Raw genomic sequence first — 16823 nt, 5'->3', positions numbered from 1 at the left:
AGCTTCTTTTTAGGGGTTCTTTTTAAAAACAATACTCTAAGGCTTCAGTATCCAGAAAAGAAAAAAAAAGGCCTTTTCTTCCCCCCCATAACTCAGGGTGATAGTAATTGAAAGACTTTTGATGGAAATAACTTCCGAGGAACCACAGGTTCCAAAGGTTACTAATGACCATGGTCCACTTAAGGCAGGAGGTAAGTCAGGTGATCATCTTATAGTCTATGAAAGCACCATAGCTATGCACAAGTATACAGCAGGAGAGAGTCCTAAGTTTATTTTAGTGCTTTACTATCTTTGTGCAAATAAATATCTTCCTTCTTTAATATCTATAATAATTACCATACTAACATATATTTTCCAGTGATTTACATTTCAATATATAGGAACAAAAGGAAACTAAAAGAATGCCTTTGGAAATCATATAGACTAGGTGCTGAATTCAACAAACACTAATGAAGAGCAACTCTATGTAGAGCATTATACTAATGGTGTAGGAAACAAAGACAAAAATGGAAGACTCTTTGTCTAAGAAATTTATGTTCTACTGCAAGAAATCAGGGGTCACTTTTTCCCCACTTCTATTATTCCACTAAGACTTAATTTTGTTAGAAATTTAAGTGCTTCTTCTTCTTTTTATAAAATTAGCTATGATGTAATCTTTTCTGAGTCACTTACTTCAGAGGAATGTGGGAAAATATTTGTACATCAGTGTTTTTAAAAATGAAACTGTAAGGGTGGGGTCAAGATGGCAGAGCAGAAAGACAGACTTGTAGAAGCTCCCCCACATAGCCCATAAAACACCTGTAAAAAATGACTCTAAATAAATTCTAAAGCAGCAGAAGCCACAAAATGACAGAGCGAAGGAGATCTCCAGCCCAGGACAACCTGGAAGGCCAACAGGAAGGGTCTATTGCACTGGGCACAAAGTGGAGCACAGCCCAGAATGGGCCTCATGGTGTGGCTGGGACTGGATCTAGAACAGGCTTCAGGGCACCGCCAGCACCAGCAGTTCTCATATTGCTCAACCCACAAATGGCACAGACAGCTTCAAAAGTCAGTGAGAAAGCTCCTTCACCCAGGAGACAGGAGCACGGTCTAGACTGCCAGTGTCCATTTTTGGAACCCTCCAGCTAGATTCTCTGGGGGTATTCAGCTGCTGATCTGACTCTCAGCCTTGAGTGTGGCCTTGGGGTAAGGAGGAGCACTGGCTGGTGGGATGGAGATGGAGGTGGTTGTGGTGAAGGAATTCTACTCCCAGATTCTGGGTAGAAAAGTTTTTGGTTGTTCCCAGACCAGTGCACAGGCCAGGAGAGGAGTAAACTTTTCTCCCTTGATTGTACCACCTTGGAGGAACTAAGAACTTATAGGTCCCCAGATTATAACCTCCTCTTGACAAAGGACTGAAAAATCAAGTAATTAGCTTGGAAAATGTCCCCAAAAGGGAGAAAAAAATAAAACTACAAAAGGTTACTTTCTTGTTAACAGGTATTTTCTTCCATCTTTTCAAATGAGGAAGAACAATGCATACCATCACAGGAAGTCAAGGCTTCTGAATGCAAAACCTCCAAAATAAATATGCAATGGTCTCAGACCATGGAAGACCTTAAAAAGAATTTTGAAAATCAAGGAAGAGAGGTGTAGGAAAAATTGGGAAGAGAAATTAGAGAGATGCAAGAAAATCATGAAAAGCGAGTTAACAGTATGTTAAAGGAGACCCAAAAAATGCTGAAGAAATTAACACCTTTAAAAATAGACTAATCCAAATGGCAAAAGAGGTCCAAAAAGCCAATGAGGAGAAGAATGCTTTAAAAAAGCAGAATTAGCCAAATGGAAAAGGAAATTCAAAAGCTCACTGAAGAAAATAGTTCTTTAAAAATGAGAATGGAGCAAATGGAAGCTAATGACTTCATAAGAAACCAAGAAATTACAAAACAAAGCCAAAAGAATGAAAAAATAGAAGATAATGTGAAATATCTAATTGGAAAAAACAACTGACATGGAAAATAGATCCAGGAGAGACAATTTTAAAATTATGGGACTATGAGAAAACTATGATCAAAAAAAGAGCCTAGACATCATCTTTCATGAAATTATCAAGGAAAAGAGTCAGGATATTCTAGAACCAGAGGGCAAAATAAATATTGAAAGAACCCACATAATACCTCCTGAAAGCAATCTGAGAAGAGAAACTCCTAGAAATATTGTAGCCAAATTCCAGAGTTCCCAGGTCAAAGAGAAAATATTGCAAGCAGCTAGAAAGAAATAATTCCAGAATTGTGGAAAAACAATCAGGATAACACAAGATCTAGCAGTTTCTACGTTAAGAGATCAAAGGGCTTGGAATATGATATTTCAGAAGTCAAAGGAGCTAGGATTAAAACCAAGAATCACCTACCCAGCAAAACTGAGTATAATACTTCAGGGGAAAAAAATGTTCATTCAAGGAAGCAGAAGAGTTTCAAGCATTCTTGATGAAAAGACAAGAACTGAATAGAAAATTTGACTTTCAAAGATAAGAATCAAGAGAAGCATGAAAAGGTAAACAGGAAAGAAAAATCATAAAGGACTTTCTAAAATTGAATTGCTTACATTACTACATGAAAAAAATAATATTCATAACTCTTGGCACTTTTCTCAGTATTTGGGTAGTTGGAGAGATTACACACACACACACACACACACAGCACAGGGTGAGTTGAATAAGAGGGGATGATATCTAAAAAAATAAGTGGTGAGAGAGGAATATATTAGGAGAAAGTGAGAAATGAAATGGGGCAAATTATGTCTCATAAAATAGGCAAGAAAAAATTTTTTCAATGGAGGACAAAAGGGAGGAGATGAGAAGGAAAAAGTGGAGCTTACTGTCTTCACATCTGGCTTAAGGAGGGAATAACATCCTCACTCAGTTTGGTATGAAAATCTATCTTACACTACAGGGAAGTAGGAGAGAAAGGGACAAATGGGGTGAGGGGGATGATTGAAGGGAGGACAAATGGGATCAGGGGGTAATTGGAAGTAAACACTTTTGGGGAGGGACAAGGTCAAAAGAGAGAACAGAATAAATGGGGGAGGGTATAGGATAGAGGGAAATATAGTCTTATACAACATGACTATTAAGGAAGTCTTTTGCAAAACTACACATACATAGCTTATATTGAATTGCTTGCCTTCTCAGTGGGGATGGGTGGGGAGAGAGGAAAGGAGAGAAGTTGGAATTCAAAGTATTAGGAATAAATGTTGAGATTTGTTTTTGTATACAATTGAGAAATAAGAAATACAGGTAATGGGGTATAGAAATCTATCTTGCCCTACAAAAAAAGAGAGAAGATGGGGATAAGAGAAGGGAGGGGTATGATGGAAGGGAGGGCATATTAAGGGAAGGGGTAATCAGAATGCAAGGTGTTATGGAGTGGGGGAAGGGGAGTAATGGGGAGAATATTTGGAACTCAAAATTTTGTGGAAGTGAATATTGAACAGTAAAAATAAATAAACATTAAAACAAACCAAGAAAAATAAAGAAAAAAAATCTTCAAACTAGAAAAAAAATGAAACTGTAATGGGGCTTTAATTGAAGAAGTAATAACATGAGCCTACCATGTAGTCTTCTGTTTAGTCAAACCAGTCTTCTTGCTGCCCCATTCACCCATGTTCTATTTCCCTTCTCTGTGACTTTGCAGAGTTTTTTTTCCCCATTCTTTGCCTGTTCCTCAGTTTGGGGTATGTTCCCATCTCACGTTCCTCATCAAGAATTGATGGTGCCCTTCAAAGTTCATCTCAATAATGACATCTTTTTAGATTAAAGTTGGCAGTGATGAGAAGAAAAACAGAATATTGTGAAGGGGCAGGGTAAAAATAAAGAGATAATAGGATGGAGGCTAAATATACAATAATCCTAACTGTGAGTGTGAATGGGAGGAACTCATCCATAAAATGGAAGTAGATAGCAAAATGGATTAGAAATCAAAAACAATATGTTGTTTACCAGAAACACACTTGAAAAAGAGATACACACAGAGTTCAAATAGAGGACTGGAGCAGAATCTGTTATGCATCAGCTAAGTTTAAAAAAAAAAAAGGCAGAAAGTAGTGATCACCATCTCAGGCAAAGCAAAAGCAAAAACTGTTGTTCAGTTGTTTTAGTCATATCTGACTCTTCATGACCATATAACTCCTTGGCAATTATACTGACTGGAGTGATTTGTCATTTCCTTCTCCAGTCCATTTCATGGTGGTAGAAACTGAGGCAAACAAGTTTAAATGACTTGACCAGGTCATACAGCAGTAGGTGTCTGAGGCCAGGTAACAGCTCACGAAGATGAATCTACCTGACTACAGAAAGGCTGCCTAGAAGTTCCAGATTTGAATCTATATTACAAAGCAATAATGTTAAAACAATCTGGTACTGGTTAAGAAAGAGTGGTGGCTCAGGGGAATAGATTGAGTACACAGTACACAGTACACAGTAATAAAGGACCTTATGTTTGATAAACCCCAAAATTCAAGCTTTGAGGGTAAGAACTCAATATTTGACAAAAATTGCTGGGGAAACTAGAAAGCAGTTGGCAGGAATTAGGCACAAATCAATATCTCACCCACTATAGCAAGGTAAGTTCTAAATAGGTAAATGATTTAGACATGAAGTGCAATTTCATAGATAAATTATGAGAACATGGAAAAAATGCACCCGTCACATCTGTGGATACGATAAGAGTTTATGACCAAAGAAGAGATAGAGAGGATTCCAGAAAGTAAAAAAAGTGAAATATATATATATATATATACATATATATATATTTAAAATTTTTCTTGCCTTTTTCCAACATGACTAATATAGAAATTTTTACATTATTTCACATGTGCAATTGACATCATATTTCTAGCCTTCTCAAAGGATGCAGAAGGGATTGGAGAGAAACACATACACTCACACACATAGAGAAAGAGAGAGAGAGAGAGAGAGATGATAACACATAGGGAGAATCTGGAATTCATTTTTAAAAAGAATGATAAAATTAATAAAGAAATAATAAAGAAAAAATTAAAAATGGAGCCTTTCCTGCAACCCTGTACCTTATTGTCACCCCTCATAAAAGTAACAATTATTTACTATGTATGTGTTTCTATGTATTTATGTTTGTCAACATTTTCTGCGCTTACAAAATGATAGAATATAAGCTCTTAAAAAGCAGGGATTATTTCAGTTTGCCCTGGTATCCTTAGTGAAACAACAGCCCCGGAGCTTATAAAATGTTAATTTATTTTAAAAATAATTCCATTGATATCTATTGTTTTTCTAATGTTTAAATTTCCTCCTATATGATGTACCTTTCCTGCCCACTACCAGAGGATCATTCTATGTAAAAATAAAATTTAAAAAACGTCAAAAGAGGAAAAAGGGAGAAAAAAATTAGCAGAATGGATGAACTCATTGCAAAAAAAAAAAAAAAAAAAAAAGTAGTAATGAATGTCATGTTCCAAACTTGTAAATTCCACTACCACCACCATCACCATCACCACTCCACATCTGCAAAGGAATTGGTGGAGGAGTGACTTCTCATATTTATTCTTTGGTGTCACTCTTGTTCTTTGAAATTTTGTAACTTTGTAACTTTCTCTCTCTTTGTCTCTCTCTTTCTTTCTTTCTTTCATTCTTTCGTTCTTCTAGAAGTAGCTAGGCAATGTAGAGCACTGAGCCTAGAGTGAAGACCTGAGTTCAAATTTCCCATACTTACTAGCTGAATGATCCTAAGTAACTTAATGTCTATTTGCTCGTGTTTTTTTTTTTTTTTTATTGTAAAAGTGGATGATAACCTCAAAGGATTATTTTGAGAATCAAATGAGTTAATATTTATAAAAAGTCCTTAGGATAGTGATTGGCTAATAGTGGGTACTATATAAATACTTATTCTCTTCCCTTGGTTATTTTTGAGTTATTATTCTTTCACTCACATTGTTTTTAGTCCTTGTGTATTATGATTTCTTGGTTTAGTTCACATTTTATCATTTCAAGTAAGTCTTTCTATGCTCCTTTATATTTCATCATATAGGCTATTTTTATAGCATAGTAATATTCCATTATATTTGTATACCACAGTTTGTTTAGTCATTATCTAATTAATAGTCATCTACTGTGTTTCTAATTCTTTGCTACTAGAGAAAAGATCTGCTTACAAGTATTTCAGTATATATAAAGTCTAACAATTGCGGTTGGTAACAAGGAAACAGGAGCCCTGGTCACAATTCTTTTTTTTTTTTTTTAATGAGGGGGATTGTTCATTTTTTTAACTTTTTAAAAACTATTTTATTTGTTTTCAGTTTTCTACAATCATTTTCATATATCTTAGATTTTTCCCCTCCCTCCCCTGGATGGTATACAATCTTATACAGGTTGTACACATACATTCCTATTAAATACATTTTCACCTTGGTCATATTGCATAGAAGAATTGAAGAAATCATAAAACAAAACAAAATAAAACATAATACAAAAGGAAATGGTCTGCTTCATTCTGCAATCCAATTCCATAGTTCTCTGGATATGGAAGGTGTTTTGCTTCAAGAGTCCATTGGGAATTTTTTTAGATCCTTGCATTGCTATGAAAGACTAAGTCTATCAAAAAAATTCCTCACACATTGTGGTTGTTGCTGTGTACAAAGTTCTCCTAATTCTGTTGCTTTCACTCAGCATCAGTTCATGTAAGTCCTTCCAGGACTCTCTGAAGTCTTCCTGTTAATTTTTGCTTATAGCAAAATAGTATTCCATTACTTTCATATACCACCAATTGTTCAGCCATTCCCCAATTGATGGGCATCTCCTTGATTTCCAGTTTTTGGTAACCACAAAGAGACATGTGGGACCCTTTCCCATTTTTATAATCTCTTTGGTATATAGTCCTAGAAGCAATATTGCTGGGTCAAAGGGTACACACATTTTTGTAGCCGTTTGGCCATAGTTCCAAATTGCTCTCCAGAATGGTTGAATCAGCTCATAGCTCCACCAACAATGAATTAGGGTTCCAACTCTCCCACACCTTCTCTAACATTTATCATCATCCTGTTTTGTCTTGATAACCAATCTGGTAGGTGTGATGTGGTATTTCAGAGTTGTTTTGATATGTATCTCTCTAATCAATAGTGATTTTGAGCATTTTTTTCATATGGCTATAGATAGCTTTAATTTCTTCCTCTGAAAACTGCCTGTTCATATCCTTTGACCATTTATCAATTGGGGAATGAGTTATACTCTTGTATATTTGACTCAGTTCTCTATAGATTTTAGAAATGAGGCTTTTATCATGACACTAGTTGAAAAAATTTCTTCCCAGCTTTCTGCTTCCCTCCCAATCTTTGTTTTATTTTCCATTCTTTATTTATTTATTTAACTTCTAACATTCATTTTCACAAAATTTTGGGTTCCAAATTTTCTACCCTTTTGTCCCCTCCCCCACCCCAAAACACTGAGTGTTCTAATTGCCCCTGTCTGCCAATCTGCCCTCTCTTCTATCATCCCTCTCTGTCTTTGTCTCCATCCTATACGCCTTTACCTGTATTTCTTATATCCTACTGGCAAGAACAGTGCTTGACAGTTGTTCCTAAAACTTTGAGTTCCAACTTCTCTTCCTCCCTCCCTCCCCACCCCTTCCCTTTGGAAGGCAAGCAATTCAATATAGGCCAAATCTGTGTAGATTTGCAAATGACTTCCATAACAATAGTGTTGTGTAAGAACTAATTATATTTCCCTCCATCCTATCCTGTCCCCCATTACTTCTGTTCTCTCTTTTGATCCTGTCCCTCCCCATGAGTGCTGACTTCAAATTGCTCCCTCCTCCTCATGCCCTCCCTTCCATCATCCCCCCCACCCTGCTTATCCCCTTATCCCTCACTTTCCTGTATTGTAAGATAGGTTTTCATACCAAAATGAGTGTGCATTTTATTCCTTCCTTTAGTGGAATGTGATGAGAGTAAACTTCATGTTTTTCTCTCACCTCCCCTCTTTATCCCTTCACTAATAAGTCTTTTGCTTGACTCTTTTATGAGAGATAATTTGCCCTATTCCATTTCTCCCTTTCTCCTCCCAATATATTTCTCTCACCGCCTAATTTCATTTTTTTAAGATATGATCCCATCCTCTTCAATTCACTCTGTGCACTCTGTCTCTATGTGTGTGCACGTGTGCATGTGCATGTGTGTGTGTGTGTGTAATCACACCTGGTACCCAGATACTGAATAGTTTCAAGAGTTACAAATATTATCTTTCCATGTAGGAATATAAACAGTTCAAGTTAAGTAATGTCCCTCATGACTTCTCTTTGTTATTTACCTTTTCATGCTTCTCTTCATTCTTGTGTTTGAAAGTCAAATTTTCTTTTCAGCTCTGGTCTTTTCATCAAGAATGCTTGAAAGTCCTCTATTTCACTGAAAGACCAATTTTTCCCCTGAAGTCTTATACTCAGTTTTGCTGGGTAGGTGATTCTTGGTTTTAGTCCTAGTTCCTTTGACTTCTGGAATATCCTATTCCACGCCCTTCGATCCCTTAATATAGAGGCTGCTAGATCTTGTGTTATCCTGATTGTATTTCCACAATACTTGAATTGTTTCTTTCTAGCTGCTTGCAATATTTTCTCCTTGACCTGGGAACTCTGGAATGTGGCCACAGTGTTCCTAGGAGTTTCTCTTTTTGGATCTCTTTCAGGTGGTGTTCTGTGGATGCCTTGAATACTTATTTTGCCCTCTAGTTCTAGAATCTCAGGGCAGTTTTCCTTGATAATTTCATGAAAGATGATGTCTAGGCTCTTTTTTTGATCATGGCTTTCAGGTAGGCCCATAATTTTAAAATTGTCTCTCCTGGATCTATTTTCCAGGTCAGTTGTTTTTCCAATGAGATATTTCACATTATCTTCCATTTTTTCATTCTTTTGGTTTTGTTCTGTGATTTCTTGGTTTTGCATAAAGTCATTAGCCTCCATCTGTGCCACTCTAATTTTTAAAGAACTATTTTCTTCAGTGAGCTTTTGAATCTCCTTTTCCATTTGGCTAATTCTGCTTTTGAAAGCATTCTTCTCCTCATTGGCTTTTTGAACCTCTTTTGCCAATTGAGTTAGCCTATTTTTCTAGGTGTTATTTTCTTCAGCATTTTTTTGGGTCTTCTTTAGCAGAGTGTTTCCTCGTTTTTCATGCTTTGCTTGCATGTCACTCATTTCTCTTCCCAGTTTTTCCTTCACCTCTCTAACTTGATTTTCAAAATCCTTTCTGAGCTCTTCCATGGCCTGAGCCCATTGGGTGGGCTGGGATACAGAAGCCTTGACTGTTGTGTCTTTCCCTGATGGTAAGCATTGTTCTTCCTCATCAGAAAGGAAGGGAGGAAATGCCTGTTCACCAAGAAAGTAACCTTCTATAGTCTTACTTTTTTTTCCTTTTTCTAGGCATTTTCCCAGCCAGTGACTTGACTTCTGAGTGTCCTCTCCACCCCCACCTCACCTCCAGATCTGCCCAGCCAGCACTTGGGGTCTGAGATTCAAATGCTGCTTCCCAGCCTCAGGGCTTTGGCAGGGGCAGGGCTGCTATTCAGTGTGAGATTAAGTTCAGGTGCTCAGGTGGGGACAAGGCTGCGTCACTGGCTCAGTTCCCTCAGGGGGTTTATGCAGAGACCTTCAACAATGGATCTGGGCTCCTGCCTGCTTGGGGAGCCCTGGTCTGCTCCCACCTCCACTGCTGCCTCCTGAGGGGGCCTGAGTTATGGGGGCACCCCACACCCCTCTCGACCCGCCAAAGACACCCTCTGACTGACCCTTGTTACCTGTGGGTGGGGGACCCGCGCGGCCGCTGGAGATTCTGTCCCTGAAGCCTGCTCAGATCCACTCCATTCGGTGCTGCACCACAGAGGCAGGGTTGGGCTCTGCTCCGGGTCCTGGGCGCGAGGGTCCTTTTGGGAGAGGTTTTCAGGCTCTCTGGAGCAGAAATCTCCTCTGCTCCATTGTTCTGTGGCTTCTGCTGCTCCAGATTTCACCAGTGGTTCTTTTTTTATAGATATTTTATGGGCAGTGGGTTCGGAGGTAGCGTATGTGCGTCTTTCTACTCCGCCCCTCCCAATCTTTGTTGCATTGGGTTTTGCTGTACCAAACCTTTTCAGTTTAATGTAATCAAAATTATCCATTTTGCATTTCATAATGGTTTCTATCTCTTGTTTAGTCAAAAATTCTTCCCTTCTCCATAAATCTGATAAATACACTATTCTTTACTCCACTAGTTTGTTTATAGTATCAATCTTTATACCTGGATCATGTACCTATTTGGACTTTATTCTTATATATGGTATCAGGTGTTAGTCTATGCCTAGTTTCTGCCACACTGTTATCCAGTTTTCCCAGCAATTTTTGTTGAACAGTGAGTTCTTATTCCAGAAGCTGGGGTCCTTGGATTTATCAAACAGTAAATTTCTATATTCATTGACTACTGTGTTTTGAGTCCTGGTCACAATTCTAAGGCAGACAGGAAAGTTAGAGATTGTGGCTGCAGGAAAACAAGGAAAGTAGTCACAGGTCAAAGACAAAGAGGAGTGCTAAAACTTGTGAATGCAGGGGAACAAGGTTCTTTCCTGGGTAAAAACCAGACTGAAGACCAAGTGAGCAGTAACCACACCTCTCCCTGAATCATGCAACCTTAGAAGCACCAAAAATTTCTAAGCTCCCAGCGTCAGTCCTGAGAATAGCAGCACAAAAAAAAGCCTGGAGTTGGGACAGTTTCCCCAAACTCCAAGTCAACAGAGCCCAATTTTAACATAAAGTTATGAGTCAAGATAGGGGTGGGAAAATAAGCAACCTACCCTCCCCCAAAAAAACCCATGACAAATCTTGACTATTAAAAAGCAACAGTGGTTGTAGGGGAGGCCAAAACACAAGACATAGTAAGAAGACATAAGACACCAAAAGAAGACAATGAAGTCAAAACAGCCACAAGCAAAGTCTCAAAGAGACATGCTAATTAGACCTAAGACAAACAGGAATTACTGAAAGAGATAAAGAAAGAAACAAAAGTGCCAGAGGGAAAAAAAAATTGGTAAAGAAATGGCATTTATGAGTTGTTTATTTTTACCAGTGACCTCTAGTAGGCATAAACCTAGTATTAATATTACTGGATATTTTATGAATATGGGTATTTTATTTGCTTTATTTGCATAATTCCAAATTGATTTCTAATGGTTGTAATAATTCATAGCTTATCCAGCAATGCCTTAATGTGACCATCTTCCTACAATCTCCAAGGTATCAACTATTGTCATCCTTTGTTATCCTTGCCAAATTGTTCGATGTAAAATGAATTCTTGGTGTTGTTTTTTGTTTACACTTCTCTTAATATTAGTAATTTGTAGCAATCTTTCATATTGTTGCTAATAGTTTGTAATTCTTAATTTGAGAACTATTTTTTCACACCCTTTGACTATTTGGGAATAATTTTTGGATATACTGAAACATATATGTATATGAATATTGATGTATGTATATATTATATATGCATGTATACATCCATGTATATGTTTTATGTGTGTGTTGTCTCTATATCTTGGATACTAAACTCTTATCAGAGAAATCTCATATAAATATTCTTTTTTTCTGTCCCTTTTTATCTCCTTCTTCTTACCTTGTGCTCATTAACGTTGTTTGTACAAAAGCTTTTCAATATCATATAATCTAAGTTCTCTTTTATCTTTTGTAATTGTCTCTATCCCTTGCTATATTAAAATTTTATCATCTACCCTAGCTCTGAAAGATATAAGATCTATTCCTCAAATAAGTTTAATACTATGATTTTTAACATTCAGGTTGTTTATCCATTTTAAATTCATTGTGGGTTATGGTAAAATATGTTGGTATAAACATAATTTCCATATTTTCTAGCAGTTCTCATCAAGTAAATAGTTATTTCCTAAGTAATTTTTGTTTCTGGTTTATCAAACACTGAATTGCTAAGTTTTGCTTTCTCTTTTGTCTTATCTGTGCCATTGATCTCATCCTGAATTTCTTTAAATAATACCAAATCATTTAAATGACTACTACTTTATAAAAGTGATTGAGGTCTGGAAATGCTATACCATTTTCATCCTTAACTTTTCCCATTATTTCCTTGGTGTTCTAAATCTTTTGTCCCTATAAATAAGCTTTCTTATTATTCTTTGGAATTCTATAAAGTATCCCATTAATTGTTTGATTGGTATAAAAAGAAAAAAATTACTTTGATACTATTGTCATTTTTATTGTATTGTTATGCATCAGGTATGATCATTGAATATTCCTTCAGTTGTTCTATTAATTTTTTTTTTCTTTTAGAGGCACTTTATAAACAAACATATGGAAATATTGAAAGGGTTTGATAGCTTGATTCTCATATAGTTTATTAATTTTGGTGCTTTTAAAATAAGACTTCTCTTTCCATTATTGCCTATTAGATTATGTTATATGGATATGAAATTGATTTTCTGTGGGTTTACTTTGTAACCTGTATATTTGATGCAGCTATTAATTTTCTATTTTTTCTCTGCTTATTACTTATGATTTTCTAAGTAAATCATCATGTCATTAGAAAATAGGGATAATTTATATCTCTGTGACTTTATGTTCTTTTTTATTGTTAACATCTCTAGGCATTCTTGTTTTACTCTTATGTTTACTGGGGAAACTTTTAGCATAACCTTACACATAATGCTTGGATATGGTTTTAGATAATTTTTTAAAGTTGAAAAACATCTCTTAATGATAGACTACTGGTATAGCCACTCCAAATGTTCTTGCAGACTCTGTACCTGACTTGTGGTAGAACTTTCTGAATTCCTGTTGGTCTGATTAGTCACAAGTTAGACATACTGTACCCTTGACTTCATTATATTGATGCCATTTTGGTTCTCTTCAAGAACGAAGGACAAAAACCAACCCATCAATTTTTTTAGGGTTCTTTTTTGTTTGTTTGTTATTAGAATAAATTAGCTTTATACTTTGATTCTTTTTTTCTACATCATTTGAGATAGTCATGAGACTTGGAAATTTTCAAGCATGATAAATTTTGTTGTTTTCCTGATGTCAAACTATCTTTACAACACTGGTATATGTATACATACGTATATACACACATGTATATGTGTATATGTATATATGCAGATATGTACATATATACATATAAATACATATATATGTTGTTTTGGTCATAATGCAACATTTTATGCATAAAATGTAGTATGTTTGACAGGGTTCTATCTTTAAAAATTTAATCATGGCTCTTAAATGATATTGGTCTGTAGTTTTTCTTTACTTTTTCCTTCTATTGTTTACACTTTAGAAAAATATTTTTCTCATAAATGGAGTTTTTAAGTGCTTTCTTAATTTTTGAGAATAACATTATTTTTAAAATTATTTTTGAAGTTTTATAGAATTTTCAGGTAAATTAATTAGAAGCATTAACAAATGCTTATTTATTAATTAACTAGTTATCAGTCTTTTTCTTTTTCTTCCATTTGGCTCTTGCTTATTTTTTTTTCTTTTGGTTGGTATGCTTAAGGAGCTACAATATGTTGGAAATAACTTGGATGTTGTAGTAAATAGGGTACCTAAGAGAAAGAATGAAGTCATTATGGAACTCAAATTTAACATAGGATACAGAAAGCATTGCTGATTCATTTCCTCCCCACTTCCCAATGATGCCTTTGTCTAGGACTTATGGATTATAAAGGATTCTGATGGGCAAATATTGTTGGTTAAGCTCTCAGAGAGCCATCTTTACCATAAATCTTCCATTTCAAAAGGGTCCAGGGCTCTAGCTATCATTTGACTTCTGGATGGTAAGGAAAACCATATTCATATGGCAGGAAAAAATGAAAAATTCATCTTTCTTATTCATGCATTCCTTTCTCCCTTTCCCAGGCCTTAGCCAGGATGTGCATCCCACCAAGATGGTGACCAATGGCAGATATCAATTCATCAGTAAAAAAATATTTATTATTTCCTACTCTGTGCCAGATACTGCACTATATACTAGGGATACAAAAAGAGGCAAAAGATAGTCCCTACACTCAAAAAGTTCACAGTCTATTATGAAAAACTATAATAGATATGTACAAACAAGTTATATGTATGATAAATTGGATATGGTTAAAATAGGGAGGGCACTGGAATTATGTCAGGTTGGAAAACGCTTCTTATAAAAGTTGTGATTTGGGCTGGAACTTACAGGAATTCAGGTAAGCCAGGAGGCACAAATAAGGAGGAATAGCATTGTAGACATGAGTGATAGCCAGACAAAATGCCTAGAGCTGAGAGATGTCTTATTGGTGGAACAGTAATAAGAACAATCACTGGAATAAAGAGTATAGGGTGAGGAGTAAGGCAGAAGAAGACTAGAAAAGTAGTGGTGAGGGGACTTATGAAGGGATTTGAACACCAAAAAAAAATTTTGCATTTGTTCTTTGAGACAGTAGAGAAGCAGTGGAGTTCACTGAGTAGAAGGATGACATGATTGGACCTGAACTTTAGAAAAAAAAAAAAAAAACTTTGGTTGCTGAATGGGGGATGGATTGGAACAAGGTGAGGCTTGAGACAAAAGACCCATAAGCAAAGGACTGCAACAGTCCAGAAATGAGGTGAACAGAGACTACACCAGAGTGATGACTGTGGCAGAAGAGAGGACTGGGTAAATTTAAGAGATGTTGCAAAGGTAAAATCTATAGGGCTAGGGAACAGAATGGATGGGAATTGTGAAAGATAGTGAGGTGTTCAGGATGACTCCTTAGTTGTGAACCTGAGAGGATAGTGTAGTCCTCTATAATAAAGTGGAAATTAGGAGAGGGAAAGAGTTTAGGGGAAGACAATTAATTCTACCTAGTGATGAAACTGGTAATTACTGACATAGCCTATTCTCACTAATTCACAGACATTTCCAGGAAAAAGAGTTAATGGTGACTTCTAATAAATGTGGTAGCATGAAAGTTACAGATAAAACTAGCTTCCAAAAAAATCATCTCAAAAATGATTTTATAAAAATCCTGTCATATGAAGCAAAATTATTACAGTATCAGAAAATTTGGGATGTGGAACGTGTCTCAGAAGGATTTAATCCAACCCATACACCAAATATAACATGCTGAAAAGTGATTATCTAGGTGCTTTTCAGAGAATTCCATCTTTGGGAGAACCCACTACAGACAAAACAATAAGAGGGGCTAAAACAATCTATAATAAATTTAAGCTTAAGAAAAAGCAAGGTAAAACATCTACAACTGTAGCAAAGAACCACGATGCACACCTGGATCACTACTGGCCCTGCTCTAAGACAATGTTGAGAAGAAAGTAGAAACTTCTCATTCTTTAAGTTAGCTCCCTCTAATCAATTGCTTAGGAAGATGATAGGTGACCATAATCTCTTCATCACAACAATTCTTACTTTAAACTAAATGATGGATATTGGATCCCGTCCATGCAGTCACCCTGTTATAACCATGTTCTCTGGTAACACCATTTACTTTATTCATTGCTCATCTTTTCCATAATGGCACAAATGGTAGAGAATCCAGATGCTATCATCAACTAGACTTGCTAACCACCTTATTCCAGGTGAAAATTTGATTGTCCTATACGACTTCTAACTTATCTTGTCTCTATCCTTGGTCCTGTACTGAGGCAATTAAAATTGGCATGAGAGTAAGTCTGAGAATTACCAAAGAAGAAGAAGCTCAAGAGAAAGAGCTGGAAAGGAAAAATACCCTTACCCATCATCCCAAATAGAGAAAAGGAAGACATGAGTAATCATAAACAGACCCCAAAAATACAATGAAATACAGTGGCATTAGAGAACCAATAGGAAAAAATGGAAAAAGAAACTAAACTAGTAATAATTATAAGAAATTTAAATAAAGCACAGAGTTAAGTGATCATAAGGACTTTTAAAAGAGAATGTGAGGGTTGATAACATAACATTATGGGAGCATGGGAAAATTTACTTGGCAGAGCTATGGGTAATGGAAGAGTTTATAACCAAAGAAGAGCAAGAGAGGATGAGAGAAAGTAAGATGGATAAGTTTCATTACATGAAATTAAAAAAAAAAACTTTTACAAAAATCTATTGCAGTCAAAATTAGAAGGAAAGCATAAAAATGTGAAAACACACTAAGTTTCTTGCAACAGGCCTCTTTTCTCAAATATATAGGAACTAAATCAAATACATAAACATAAGAGCCATTCCCCAGCCAAGAAATGGTGAAGAGATATGAACAGGTAGTTTTCAGAATAATAAACCAAATTTATTACCTGAAACCACCTGAAAAATGCTCTAAATCATTGCTGATTAGAGAAATGAAATTAAAACAACTCCATGATACCACCATATACTTATCAGATTGACTAACATAACAGAAAAGAAAACTGAGAAATGCTGAAGGGAATGTGGAAAAACTGGGACACTGATGCACTGCTGGTGGTGTTGGGAACTGGTCTAATTATGCTGCATAACAATTTGGAACTATGTGCAAAGGGCTACAAAACTGTATGTGCCCTTTGACCCAACAATACCATTTCTAGGCTGTTGTGGGGACCTTCCTGGGTTAGAGTGAATGTCAATAGTAACTGTTTCTCTCAGAAACAACAAATCTGAGGCTCTTGTACCCTAGCGTGATTTATTTATTTCTTTTATTTTTTGTTTAAAGGGGCCAATCCCCAATTACTTTTTAAAATGGCCTATTCACTGAGTGAGCATTACCTCACTTTAAGTGAGTACCTGAAAAGGCCTTAGCCTAAAAGGCCAAGATTTCCCATTGCATCCTGGGCTGTCTTCAGTCATCCTGATGAATA

This window comes from Notamacropus eugenii, chromosome 2 (genome assembly GCF_028372415.1).
Source record: "Notamacropus eugenii isolate mMacEug1 chromosome 2, mMacEug1.pri_v2, whole genome shotgun sequence".
NCBI classification, from domain to species: domain Eukaryota; kingdom Metazoa; phylum Chordata; class Mammalia; order Diprotodontia; family Macropodidae; genus Notamacropus; species Notamacropus eugenii.
This window is presented reverse-complemented; position numbering follows the sequence as displayed.